We start from the raw sequence: 14,895 nt of genomic DNA on the forward strand, positions 1-14,895 counted from the left end.
CTGCACACCTCAGCCTCATGTCTGTACTCCTTCAGCTTCCTACATTCTTGTGTCCTACACCTATCTACAACATTAAAGCACTCATCAGCTGGCACGACCCTGTCTGCTCTCTAAAGCTTTGATTTCATTTGGTTGCATTATGTACAGGGAGTTCTTAATTTCTATTTTTTTGAATTTTTTTTTTTTTTTTTTTACCCTAATATCACAATTCTCCAGGCTGAGGTATTTTCTAGGCTTGTTAACATCTGGAGCATCATGGGGTAAAATCAGCCAAGATACAGCTCTCCCTTTCAGTGAGGTGCTTCCAGTTGCGAATGTGCCTCCAGTTGTCAGGAGAAAAGGCAGGTGAGTATATCCTTTCAAAACCGTTGCCAAAGATTTGTCGCTCAAGCGCTGTGTCCGTAAAAGGACATCCAGGTTAAACCAGTGTTTTACCATCCCCGTTCTTCGTCTCTCTAGATTGTCTTTATGGGTTGGGCTTGAGGTGTTTTTATTGTTCTTGTTGCTGCCATGTTACTTTCTCAGCTGAGATTTGTAAGGCACATTTAGGTGTATCAAAATAAATGGATAGGCATCTAATTGTGTCATAAAAATTGTCGTTTTAAAGGAGAATGCGATTAGGCGCTCCTATTTTTAACCCTATTTGTCATCTTCTAAGAAATACTTTGAGAGAGATTCGAATAAATGTCCACGTTACCACTGAGAGAATTCTGCAAGCTCTGCTATGGTTGTTATACAGTACATCCACTAGAGGTCACGGTTAGTCGTTTTTCTCTGTTCATTTACTGCGATGACAAGAAACCCACCCAAACTCCAACTACAAAATGTAGTAAAGTATGCACGCCAGCGTGTTGTTCCACAGGAAGGTCATTTTTGATCTCCGTGTAGTCGTGCTGGTGTCTGTTTTCACATAGCTGGAAAGGTTTTTCCTTTCAGCAGCTGTGTTCAGTTAATGTATCTTGGCTGCCTGTTAATTTTATGAGCAACAAACACTATTTTAAACCTCTTCACCTTTCTTTGATGTGTATGCTTCTGTGTTTCATTCTTTCAGGAACAATTACTAGAATATCTGTTAACAAAAAATAAATAGCAAAACCTGACTAGAACTCTGACAGTGATAATGTCAAAAGTTATCCAGGTGCTTCTGGCTTTGCAATTTGTCATGCTTCCTGCTCCATACGTTTTAACCCCCTTCATTCCTCACAGGGAGCTTGCAGAGGAAGAGAGGAGAGTACAAATAACATGGTCTGAAGACATGTATTTACAAAGTGTATAGAAATATGGGTTGGAGTGTACATTCTAGAAATAATTTCAAGACAAACAAAGCTTTATGTGCTGTGTTGTGAAGCTGTATGGCAGAACAGGTAAGGTGCTGGGCTGACAAGACTTTAAAGTGCATCACTTGATGAGGCATTGTAGGTTGATTTGATGCCTATTTCTGGTTTTCAGTTTCTTTTAAATATAGAATACAATGATTTCCTCCTTCAGAATAACATTGTCAAACATTCAGTGTAAGCAAAGCTAACCTGACAACAGCAATGTTTTCTTTTCCTCTACAGTCTGGCCTGTTCAAGTTTAGTGACTTTAGTTATAATTACTGACTTTCAATTGAGGAGATTTGTTCTAGCAAGCTGGTGTCAATAGCTGTAAACAACACCTTCTTGCACTAGGAGCAGCAATTTACTGGGAACAAAACCTCGGATTTTAGACAGGATTTGTAATTTTCCAGTAAATGTTCTGATTTTTGGCATTTTGAGATTGGTCACCCCATTGCAGTTGTGAAATAGCTGGTTTATAGTAAATTTGTGGTAATTCACATGGTTTCATGGGAATTACTCAAAATTTGCAAGTGTCAGTTCAGGGGTTGTCATGGTATATCTGTCTTATTTTCCAGGAAACTTCAGTGAGTGTAACCTTTTTTTGATGGTGTTGAATTTCATGACTGAAAGTCTTAAGAAATTTGAAAAAATAGGATGGAGAGCCTGAAAGAGACAAAACACTTAAGACTTTGTGTGACCATAAGCAAAACTGTAATATATTAAGAAAAAGACCTTTTTAAAGGCTGTTGTGGAAAAAAAGTGTGTTTGAAGGTTCCAGCTGTCCTGATTTGAAAGATGGTACTTAATTAGTAAAAAAACAAGTGAGCCAATAAATCCATTTAAATAGGTCAACATCGAAACTAGTAAAGAGGATTCAACCTATCTGTTAAATGGTAAAGTATGAGGTGTAAAGTGAGTCTTTAGAAGGACTGAGCCTGGCTAATAATCTAAAAAATAATGAAGACCTCTTTCAAGTAGTTGAGTTCAGGTGGTTGGGGGGTTGGCTTGGTTTCGGTTTGGTTTGGGTTTTTATGATCTGGAGATACACGCTGGGATGTTGAATCAAAGCAATTACTCTTTTCCTGGTGTTATAGTTGTTATCAGTTGCTGCCCAGGAGGAACTTCACAATTAATAGTCATTATGTAAAAATAGCTTTCTTTGTGTCAACATTTATTTTCATGGCTTGCACTGTGCTGTTGCATCCTAGGGGTATTTAATGAACTTGAAATATTTTCTACAGTTTCCAAATCTTTCTGGCCCCGTGCTGAGACCATTGCTCTGTGTTCTGAGTGCAGCTCTATGTTTGCTTTTGGAAAAGAGATTCTTTACTTGCATTTTGTGTGTGAACAAAGTCGTATATTTTGATGGCAGGCATTTTTCATAACTCGGGATGAGATTCTGTTCCTACTGAGGTAGCTACTGAGTGCTGTTGACTTCAGTGCAAGCAAAATTGGCCTTTGGTGGGGTGTCTTCTGTCAGGAATCTCAGTTATTTTTATGACCACAACACGTACGAACTCTAGCTGTGGAGCAGGTTGCCATGATGATAGCATGATCACACAGAACAAAAAGATCTTCCTGGCCAGGAAGTATACAATATGTAACATGTAAAATTGTGGGGGGGAAAAACCCAATGCTTTTTGGTATTGAACATACTGCATTTGGCCACATCTATCCTAATTACTTGAAGAGGCGACACATAAAGACTAGAACAAATGCTTCAAAAGGTTCTGCATGCACAGATGGACTATGGTTTGCATTTATCTTTAGTTTAGGTCTTGGGGAAAAATGGTTTCAAATGGATGTTTTTTCTTTAATCAAACTTCTCTGCACCAAAGCCCCTCTACTTCAATGCAATTTGTGGGCTACGTAGAAAACCTTTCAGGAGATGAGCCTATTACCACATATAATTACCAAACAAACGGTCTAATGACAGATGCAGTTTGGATTGTCAGTGGCACCTGACATAAGAGTACGAGTTCCCTTGTCACTGAGGCACTTATAAAATTCTGAATAATTTTGAATATGAATGTTTCTAAAAGTGGATGAATGACATTTAGTAGGGAGCTGGGTATTCACATGTATATACATGTGCACAGAATACAATCTGTAGTTGACATTTATAATTAGACTAACTTATTTAATGAAATATGCTAACAATTTGGGAAATTTGGCTGTGAACAATTAAGATTTGTACTGGAGACTCGATGTATTTGTAGGTCACACTGCGAGCTTTTTTTAATGTATGTGAGAGACAACTGCCTTCTCTGTTGTCCTAAACCTCCATATTGAGAAAATCCCAGCAAAACTTCTTGTACCTGATGCTGGGCTAATTATTGAAGGCTATTAAATGTCAATGATCATTGAATCAAATTAAGCCCTCTTGGACAGAGATGGTTACTAGCTGGGGTAAACCAGTTTGTTACATCTGAACTCCAGGCAGGCAGATACAAAGCACAGAGAGAAGGACGTTGCTTGCCTGAGGAAGGTGATTAGAAGGAGACTTGCTAATGGGGAATTCAAAGGCATGAACATATTCTCACAGGAGAGTACAACACTGGAATGTGTTTTCGCACCAGTGAGATCCTTTTCTAAATGTCTACCAAGGGGAAGGGAAACTGTCTGCAGAGAAGATGGAGAGAAATACTAGGATTTGGAGAAGCCATGTGTGGGTGAATCCAAAGTATGCTCTTGGAAGAGGAAGAAAACTGGGCCAGATAAATGCATATAAACATTATTTTGTTACGATCTTACAATTTTTTTGCATTAGCTAACATAAAGAGTTACTGTTGTGCGCTTTTTGTAGGGTTTTGCTTTTCCCCTTGCATCCTCAGCAAAGGCTACTGTCCTGGTTTCGGCTGGGACAGAGTTAACTCTCTTCTTAGTAGCTGGTACAGTGCTGTGTTTTGGATTTAGTGTGAGAATGATGTTGATAACATAACTCATGATAACATGATGTTTCAGTTGTGGCTAAGTAGCGCTTATCTTAAGCCAAGGACTTTTCAGTCTCCCGTGCTCTGCCAGCAAGCAGGTGTGCAAGAAGCTGGGAGGGAGCAGAGCCGGGGCAGCTGACCTGAACTAGCCAAAGGGGTATTCCATACCATGGAATGTCATGCCCAGTATATAAACAGGGGGGAGTTGGCCGGGAGGCGCGGATCGCGGTTCGGGAACTAACTGGGCATCAGTCAGCGGGTGGTGAGCAATTGCATTGTGCATCACTGGTTTTTTTCCTTCCCCCTCTCCTTTTTTTTTTTGTTGCATTCCTTTTCATTACTATTATTATTATATTTCATTATTACTATTGTTAGTATTATATTTTACTTTAGTTATTAAACTGTTCTTATCTCAACCCATGAGTTTTACCTTTTTTTTCCTTTGCTTTCCTCCTCCTCACCCCACTGGGAGGGGGAGGGGGAACAGCTGCGTGGTGCTGAGTTGCTGACTGGGGTTAAACCACGACAGCTACGAGCTCAGTTCACTTCCCTGAACATACATGAGTTAGTGCCATTTGAGATGCCCTCCATTTTCTCTGTTCTCCACCTGCTGCTCCAGTAGCGCATGAGCCTTCTGTGTCCTGTCCACCAGCCCCCATGGATATCCTGGATGCCATACAGGGGACACTTCATGCCTGTGTTCAGGTAACTGAATTGAGCCCTGGACATCTGTTATGCCTCATTGAAGAACAGGACGGTAAACTTGGAAGTTGTGTTGGTTGGGACTTGGGTCAGATGCCCTGGTGAATCACCCATGGTCTTTGGGAAAGGAATTCAGACAGGTGGAACTCCAGATTCCCATTGCTGGGAACTTCTGCAGAGCCATTGAAGGCAGCACACGTAGCCCTGCCTGCTCATTTAGAGGAGGTGATAAGCCTGGAGGTCTAATTAGGTGAGACTTAACTACAGTGAGTTAGTGTCCTGCAAGCAGGGTTTTACTGGATTTGTGGGAAAAATATTGTAATGAGAAGTTTCTGGAAATATTGGTTAATTTCTTTTATTCCTCAGTGAGAAACAGTATACTTTTCCATTTTAGGTATCTAAGCTCTCAGGGGAAGGAGAGGAGAGTTAGAAACTCTGTCTTGCTATTACACTGCTCTAAGCTTCACACTTCAGAGGAAATAAAGTTAAATAAGGCATTTTTTAAAACCTTTCACTTGTTTCCTGATGAATAGGGGAAATATTTCCTTCTTAAATACTGCTCGTCTCAAATGCGTTGTTAACTATTGACCACTCGATTGTACTCAGCTACAATAAATGATGCAGAATCAGGTCTTTCTTATATAACACTTGAGCATAGAAAATTCAGTCACTTTGACCCCTTACGTGCAGATTTTTATTTCTAAAAAGAATTATTCATCTTTTTAGTATAATCCTACATGTTCTTCCAGAAGTCCCAGAAACCCTTCCGGTTGACTACACTGGTTTATAACAATGATCAAGCTTGCTAACTTAGATAACATTTGCGTGACTACTTAAAACTTCAAGATGATGCTCAGGTCCTTAAAATACTAAATCTGAAGTCAAATACTTATCCAGTTAAAATTAATAAACCAGTAGTGTCTTGTGTTCTGTTCATAAAGAAATCTTTTGATTCTCAGTGAAAATGAGATCAAACCTCTCTGTAAAAATCCTCTTTTCCTGAGCCTCTCGCAGCACTGGAGAGTGCGGTGTGTTCGTATCCTTCCTCAGGACGTAGGCAGACCTGGTTCTGCCGTGTGATGAGGTGTTAAAACCTTTGCATTATCAGAGCTTCAGGAACAACTGGAGCATAGCTCCATTACCATCACAGGGAAGCCAATAAAGCCGCTCCAGCCTGAGTTTACCACGTAGGATGTTAAATGGCAGCTTGCCTTTCGTGGCTGTGCAGAAATAAGCTAAAGATCCCTCGGTACTTTCTGTAACTTATCTGCAATATATTGGAGAGGACTCTGGCTTCTAGCAAAAAGGTTATATTAAACTGAGTTGCATGTAAGCACTTGTATACAGGTTTCCCCAGGTGCCTACATGTCGTGGTTTAACCCCAGCCAGCAACTAAGCACCACACAGCCGCTCGCTCACTCCCTCCCAGTGGGATGGGGAGAGAATTGGAAGGGTAAAAGTGAGAAAACTTGTGGGTTGAGATAAAGACAGTTTAATAGGTAAAGCAAAAGTGGCACGTGCAAGCAAAGAAAAACAAGGAATTCATTCACTACTTCCCATCGGCAGGCAGGTGTTCAGCCATCTCCAGGAAAGCAGGGCTCCATCACACATAACGGTTACTTGGGAAGACAAACGGCATCACTCCAAACATCCCCCCTTCCTTCTTCTTCCCCCAGCTTTATATGCTGAGCATGACGTCATATGGTATGGAATATCCCTTTGGTCAGTTGGGGTCAGCTGTCCCAGCTGTGTCCCCTCCCAACTTCTTGTGCACCCCCAGCCTCCTCGCTGGTGGGGTGGTGTGAGAAGCAGAAGAGGCCTTGACTCTGTGTAAGCACTGCTCAGCAATAATGAAAACATCCCCGTGTTATCAACACTGTTTTCAGCACAAATCCAAAACATAACACTATACCAGCTACTAGGAAGAAAAATTAACTCTATCCCAGATGAAACCAGGACACTACATAATTGCTGTCAACACCTAAGCAAATTACATAGATGTTCCTTGAGCTCACTGCTGTACCACTGGCATAAGTAGGTATCTGCTTCCGGGAGCAGTAACTTCTCACCCTGTACATCAAATGATTCCTTCCTAAATCACACAAAAGACTGGATTATGTCCCAGAACTGGAAGTTAAAGTGATCACACCATTATCTCTATTACACAGCTAGAAATGTCTCATAGCCAGAACGAGTCTGTTTTTCTCTGCCTTCATTTTATGAAGGTATAATATTCCTCATGACAGTATTTTTCAGCTATGACTTCAAGATGTAACCACTGATGGTCTGGATTAGGTACAAATACTTGCAACAGAATCCACCAGAACGATCTGGTAGATTGATCACCTTTTAGACAGAAGAGAGTTAGCAAAATATCTGAGAATCTGGTTCTTGAGATTAAAACAACTGCATGCGAACATATTTTTATTTCTTTCACACTGTAAAAATATACATTTGTGTACAGTTTTTATGCTGTGTTCTTCTCTGGTATAAGTTACTATCGCTTCATTTTGTGCAAGTACTGATTTAATGATTTTTCTTTTTAACACATATTTTTGACTATTTCAACACACTTGTTTCTATGCTGGCAACTGCAGATCCTACCTACATGCAGACCTGCCCCCACATTTTAAGTCAAGTGTCACTAAAGTCACAGTTCCTGAGTCACTTCTTGGAAAGCTGCAATATGTTCATTAATTGTTCTTTTCCTGCTAATTACAGGAAGGGAAGGTGAACTCCCCACACTTCGCTTGGGGAGGGAGGAGCGGGATTCAGAGGAGGAGCGGTTCGCCAGTGGTATCCCTCTATAATGTCTGCCAAATCCATAATGAAATTTCAGTAGAAAAAGACACGTTCCTTTGCCATCACGGGGTGTCTTAGAAAGTGCTGCTGGTGGACTTTGCAGTGCTCAAAAACAGTTGCGTCACGCTGAAATCAAATGGTAAGTGGGCCACCTGCATTGCTGTAATGGCCACTACCTCTCTGACTCAGCTACTGATGTACCTGCAGGATGTAAAGCTAATCAACCAACATTAGCAATTTAGACATCCCCTAATTTCCCTGCTTCCCATTGCGATAAACTGCGGAACTGAACTGCTGAGGCTGGAGTGACTTTGGCACAACTTTGCCATCAAGTTAAGACTGACACTAGCCTGGATATAGCAGAAAACCAAAAGGTCACAATATTGATGACAAACCAGATCTTTCCTGGAAATGATGGCTAAGAAACAAATTATTAATGCTGTCTGCAGACCTATGCAAATTTATTCTGATAAAGATCTTTGGTAAATTTTCAGTACAACTGGGTTTTTGTATGCTAAGCTGCCCAGGCAGGTTTATAGATGTGCCTTTCAATTGCAAGAGACAGAATAAAATAGATTGCTCATTTCAGATTCTAAATCATGTTTTCCTTTGATCCATGAGAGTTTGTTTTGTGTTTTTTTCTTTTTTTAACAATGGCACAAACAAGGCAGGAGACATCAGTAATTTTGAAATCATAGTAAGAAGGAATTTGTACATGCGTCTTTAGAAAAGCTTAGCATTGTTAATGAGACACGCTGCGTTGTGTTGCACTTCAATGAATATGATATTGCCCTGGTTCTCAAAGGTGGGAAATCATAGTAACAATCACAGAAGCTTGTTTCAGAAGGCTCCTACCCTTAGCAGAAAGTCTCTGCCCATAGACTGCAGCATTGAGCTGGAGGAGCTTCTTTCTGTTTGGCGGTTTGGACTTCTTATTTATTTATTTATTTATTTATTATATTGTGTTGTGGTCTTATGCTGAAGACTGCAAAACATGACCTTAAGATCATAATTTATGATTATGATCTTCCTTAATTTTCTGAAGAGTATTGTTATCAGATCATCAACACATTTTTCCCTCAGCAGATTTAAATGTGACTCTCTTTCTTGCTTCTCTTTTTTTTAGAAATTTCATCTGTTTAAACATTTGTGCTGCCAAACAGACTTCAAACTGGGAACAGAAATCTCGTGTTTGCAGTGCCTTGTTTGTTTGATTTCTTTCCTTCTATAGTTATACCTTTAATTCTGAGATCTGTCTTTAATTCACCAATTTATATCACTGGTTTTCTGTGTCTTCTACCTAACGCTTTTTGTAATTCATATATTAAAAATTATTTTTTCTTCAAAAGAGAAGAAGAATGGGGAAAATAAGCTTTAAAAAAACCAAAACACAAAACAGAAAGAGCCCCCAAAAGGAACCAAATAAAACCCCCAAACCCCAAATACTGATTAAAACATAGGATTGAAATCCTGTGCTTTCGTTTTCCAGGACCCATACTGGGAGCCCTACTTTTGAGTGTCCTCCTCAGTGAGTCATACATTCATCCTCTCTCTCTTCTTAGCCCCAAGCATCTTGTGCCTCTTTCGAAAAAGAGGATGGTGAGGAGTTCCCCACTCAGCCTGGGCTGTGGTCACCCATTCAAAGATGCATACAGTTGCCCGAGTCCCAGCAGAAATTAGGGATGTGCCAGAGCCTGGTGCTCTCTTATTATTTGCAGAGATTATTTGGAAAATATCCCTTACAATCTCCTCATCTCTCAAGTTCAACATTTCAGTGACTTCACAGAAAGTGAAAAATACTCAGCCACTGCCACATATGTAGTTGGATTGTCTACTCATACAGCTGATTTTTACAGTCTCTTACACTTCCGTTATCCCCTGAGGAGCACTCCTTGAAAGCCGAGAGGAGGACAAGCTTGTGGAGCTGTGCTTCCTAACCCCGCACTTCTTGGCAGCTTTGCGGGAGCGAGACGGTTGAGGTGTACCAGTATTCCTCCTCCCATCGAGCTGGGGAGGTCTGGCAGACCAGTTACCAACCTGAAGTGTGCGGTTTCCCATCCCGTACTGGGAGCAGAGCAGACAGAAGTGCAGGCTTCCTTTCGTGGGGTTGGGCCTTAAAGATTCAATCTATTGCTGAATTTTGTAATCACGTAATCAAGTTCTCTTGCCTTCCCCAAGACTGCGATTCCTGTGGATTAACTCAATGGTATCAATAGAGTTATTCTGAATTTACGGTGGTGTGACTGAGAGTTAATTACGGCTCAGTATTTCTGAGTCTCTGTAGGCAAATAAAATAATACATTTTCATCGCTAATAATGATGGTCTGTCTAGTATTCCAGTATTCGCTGTATTTAAGGAATTTTAGATAATAAATTCCATTGAAAGGAATCTGCGTCGCAGAAATTGTGACCATTTAGGTCAACTGGCTCAAGAGACAGATATTCTGAGTAACAGAAAGATTATTTCTCATAGACAAATTGTTTGGTACAACTGTTGGCAGGCGTTAGATTCTTTGCCTATTTTGTTGACATAAAAGTAATCCTCTCTGTCTCCTACAACCGGAGAAGTAATTCCGTAGTAAAAAAGAAAATAGCTCTTGGGTTCTTTAAACCTCACAGGGCAAATTTCAGTCTAGCATGAACTTTTACTACCAAGTTATAAACCTTGGAACAGAGGCTGGTAATGGAAGTAGTGATGGAGAAAATTTTAGTTATGAATATTGACATGATGGATTCTCTGTTCTTTGAAGTTTTACACTCGAAGGGGATTGCAAGACTGGTGTATCTGAAACAGCAGCATTACCTTTTGGTGTTCAGAACAGTAGACTCCAACAGAAAGTGAACACTTCGATTTAATACACAGTTCCAGACAGATCGTGAAGTACTGTAGTTACTTTTGTCCTCTTTAGTGGGGAAATAATTTTGATGAAAGTGTAATGGGGTTTCCCAGTGTTTGTAGGGAACAGCTCATTCCTGAACAGTGAAGTTCTTGAACTGTGCACTTGCATTCAGAAATGTATTTGAATTTCTTAAGGACTAATACAGCAGCAAATATTGCTTTCAGTCCTTGTGATACTTCCATCGTAGAAATCTGTAGGTGAATAAGAAAGCTGCTCAGCAGCACAGTTTGTCCCATAAAAAAATAGAGAGGCTTAAACTACGAGTTGATACTTTCATTTTTACATTTTGATGTATGAGGAAAACTGTAAAAGGCCTTTAAAAATGACTGGTCACCTTTAAGTCACGATTGCTATTAAGCAGTGTACCTCTTCAAGTTTTAAAGTTAGAACTAACGTAAACTTAACATATTCTATGCTTTATAGATTGTATTAAGCTTGCTAAAGAGCTAAGGTAAAATGTCAGATTAAGTAGTGTAAACTCCGTGGAGTCCAGATAACATCCTATAGAAGGCAATGCTACGCCCCTGCCCAAACACCTTCTCCTCCTGCTTCTCCCATCACAACAGATCACTATGCTATATTCAATTATTTGTTGTTTTATTTTCTAAACAGAAAAGGTTGATAGCCAAACACACAATGACTCACGTTCAGAAGAAAATATTCATTGAAAAATCGTAAATAACCTTCCTCATCCCAAAATGTTGGGCAACTACCAAAGAGGAACCCAATCAAAATACCAAATCTTCTTAAAATATTCATTAAAAATGTCATATTCTGGAAGGCTTGACAGTCACTATGGCTAGGATATGTTTATTGCAATTTCCCCCTCCCTGTCACAGTGTACTATTTTCGACTGTTTTCATGGAGAAGTCTGTAGGGAACTGATGTTATGAATACTTATTACAAGAACTTATACAGTACTCTCCAGCACTGCAAAGTTGGAGGGCCTTCTACCTGTATTATACATTATGCATCTTCCGTTTGACGTTCGTGAAAGCAGATGGCATTCAGCACCTGTTAGAACTGAGCCCTGCAGTGATGGGTTTGGATGTTGACCACTGCTTATTCACAGACCCAGCCAGTCCTCAAAGGGATATGGGTCTTCATTTGGGAAGATGACCAGAACTTCTGGAAGCAGATCTGAGAAACATGCATGAGCAGGCCTCTTCTGTCTCGGAGTACATGTGATTTAGCGGCATGAGCTGTGTTTATTTTCTCTCTGATGTCTTCTGCGCATTACACTTACACAGATGTTTGCACTTTGACCTGGCTGCTGGTTGTTATTCTGGTGAAACTCAGGAACTGGCTTCAGTGAAAATAGTCCTGGATAACGTGCTGCCTAATTTTTGGGTTTTTTTGGTTGTGGTTTGTTTGGGGGTTTTGTTTTATGGTTTGGTTTGTTTTTTTTTTTTTTATTGCTGTTGATATGCATTAGTTTAAAAACTTTTACAGATCCCTAAAGGGAAAGTAACTGTAACAGTATAAAAGGGGGTTATTCCAGTATAGCATATTCTTGTGTTTTTAGCAATAGGAAAACAAGCACATTGTATGCATGTGAGCCCGAGACTCCTTACTTCTTTGTATCATGTGTCTCTCTTTTTTAGGAATTTTTTAGTTCTGTCCCAAAGCAGAACTTGCAGGATGAACCCTGAAATATTTTCAGAGTTGTATGGCAGAACCATTGGATCAAGGAATCTAGGTTATTTCAAAGAGCATACTGTAAAAGACACTTCTTTGGTCATATTCTTCCTGAAGAGCAAGAATTTGTGTTTTCCCCTAACAGTTCTCCTCATTGCCAATTCCCTAGTTCAGAGTAGTTGGCTGTATAGCTTTGAGGAAGACAGAGGAATGGAAACATTCAATTTTGGTTCTGTGTGTTAGTCTCAGCTATATGCTGTACTCTTCCCTCCCAGTGGAGCTTCATAAGGAGAAGAGGGCTGATGCACCCTGCCTTCTTGTTTATATTGAAATATAAATGATAAGAACAACTTGTTTGTAAGCACATAAAATATTACTTGGTATTCTAGACAATATTACAGAATATTAAAACTCAGATACTTGCAGACTGTTAATCTCAGGTATCCAGATTTTACAGGTTTCCATCCCTAGCTGTAACCAAGACCCAAGCTGCAAAAGGGTCTAGTTGCAGAGGTTAAAGAATAGTGAGAGGTCATCTGATAAATCGGCCTGAAGACTGTAGAGCCAAAAATCTTCAGTCTGCCAGGGAGAAGAGTAAAACCTGACAGACTGAGCATGGACATGACAGACCTATCAGATAGTACAATTGGCATCTGCTTTCCCGACAAAGAAGAGAGACTTAACTGCAATAGTGGGGAGATTTTGACTCAGTATGGATGTTTCAGAGGCAGGTAATATGTTCAGGTTTTTTGTTTGTGCCTATTTGGTACAAACAGCCAGATTTGGAACAAATTTGCCTATTGTTGTGTCTATTTTGGCACAAACAGCCATTATTAAAGAACCTGCAGGACATATCAGTTCATATGACATGCAAAGTTAGGCTCCTTGCTGTAGTCCTGTTTAGGAAATATGTAAAATCTCCTGTTCCCTTGCATACAGGAGGAATACTCAGGCTATTCTGAGTGCATAAGTGTTCTCCGTCAGTCCATTGTGTGCTATGGGGAAGAGGGTTTTCAAACTGTTTATTTCTTCTTGCCAGGCATAACACACAGCTGATTTAAAACAAACAAAAAAAATTCCAAACGACAACAAAAAAACATGCCAGCTTTGCAACGAGGGAGCCTCTCATTCTTACAATATTTCTTGTGTCATCACCTATTGCCTGGTGTGGTAACTAACTACCTGCAGTAATCTGGCTACCTAACGGTACGTTACTTGTTCTTTCCACTCATCCTGAGAAAATACTTCATGCACTTCACTGACTTCAGCCAGGTATGTGATTGTGTCTAGGTAAAAGACTCGCTTAAAAGCGACCGCCAATACTTTCCGAAATAACAATTACTACCGTTCTGCGGAGTGCTGCTGTTCTTCCTCGCCGGTACCCAGATTGATTTTGGAAGCAAGTCATCTAGTCAGAAGCCCGTTAATCAGGCAGGCAAACTGACCTCCTCTGTGATACCGCCTGTTGTTAGAAATAAAGGTCACTTGAACACAAAGTTAAATTCACTGTGTGTAAGCAGGCATGATTTCCCTGATTTAAGAGGAAGGTGTGTGTACTATACCACTGATGAATGTGTCCCTGAAATTCACCCAGCCATTTCAGAAGTGAAGTTCCTCCTACCAACGGAATAACGAGTGATCATCTTCTCACTGCACTGACCTGGAGACTTGCTACATGCATAAAGAAATTGTTCTGATTTTCAAAACTAAAGGTAAAAACAGTACCTGAGAATTTCAGGTCAAACATGTCTGTAATGGAAACGCAAGGCAGTGTTTAGAGACAGAGTAGGGCACTGAGGGTACATTTGATCAATAAGTGGCGCTTTGGTGTTGCTTGCCTGTAATCATTCAATCCCCAGAAAAACTGAACAGAACAGATGCTGAGTCCTTGACTTAAATTACTTCTGCTCAGATGAATGTCCTGTACTCTACTTAAATATGTGTCATTAAGCACCTTTGACAGCTTTTTAGCAGGTGTTTAGCACGGAAAATAGAGCAGTTGAGAGAAAGGGAGAGATAAAGAGTAAATCCAGCATGGTGTGTTTAATGTCTAGTATTATTGTGTTCAAGCCCAAAATGACTTCATTTAGGAGTGCTGCAGATGTATGCAACACTCCAGCGTGCTTCCAACTGCTCTGATTCGCAACCTTGCTTACGTCAAAGATAACAAAGGTATATAATAGTCTCACCTTAGCCCTACTGGAGTCAACCACAAAACTCAAATTGACTTTAACAGAAAGAAGATGTGAACCTAAGCCTCTTCTAAAACTGGCGAACAGAATGGGGTACAAAACTGAATCCTAGAGCTGTAGGCTCTCTCTCCATTAGGATGTGAACTGCAAACTAAATTGGTAGCTATAACAAAAGCTCTAGATGGGCAAATTTTCTTTGATTTTTTTAAATCTGATTAGAAAATAAGATCTTTACTCTGTTATTGAGATTATTATCAAAACCTGTGAGAGTTATGCCTGTGGAGTGGAAGAAATGCATTTCTTGCATATCTAGTCTTCAGTAGTAGATTAATAATAAACCCTACTTTACCATCCCTCCCTCCCTCTCTCCATCAAACCTATATTATCATTTCCATTGCAATAGAGTGGT

The sequence above is a fragment of the Gymnogyps californianus genome, chromosome 3 (genome assembly GCF_018139145.2).
Source record: "Gymnogyps californianus isolate 813 chromosome 3, ASM1813914v2, whole genome shotgun sequence".
In the NCBI taxonomy this organism is placed as follows: domain Eukaryota; kingdom Metazoa; phylum Chordata; class Aves; order Accipitriformes; family Cathartidae; genus Gymnogyps; species Gymnogyps californianus.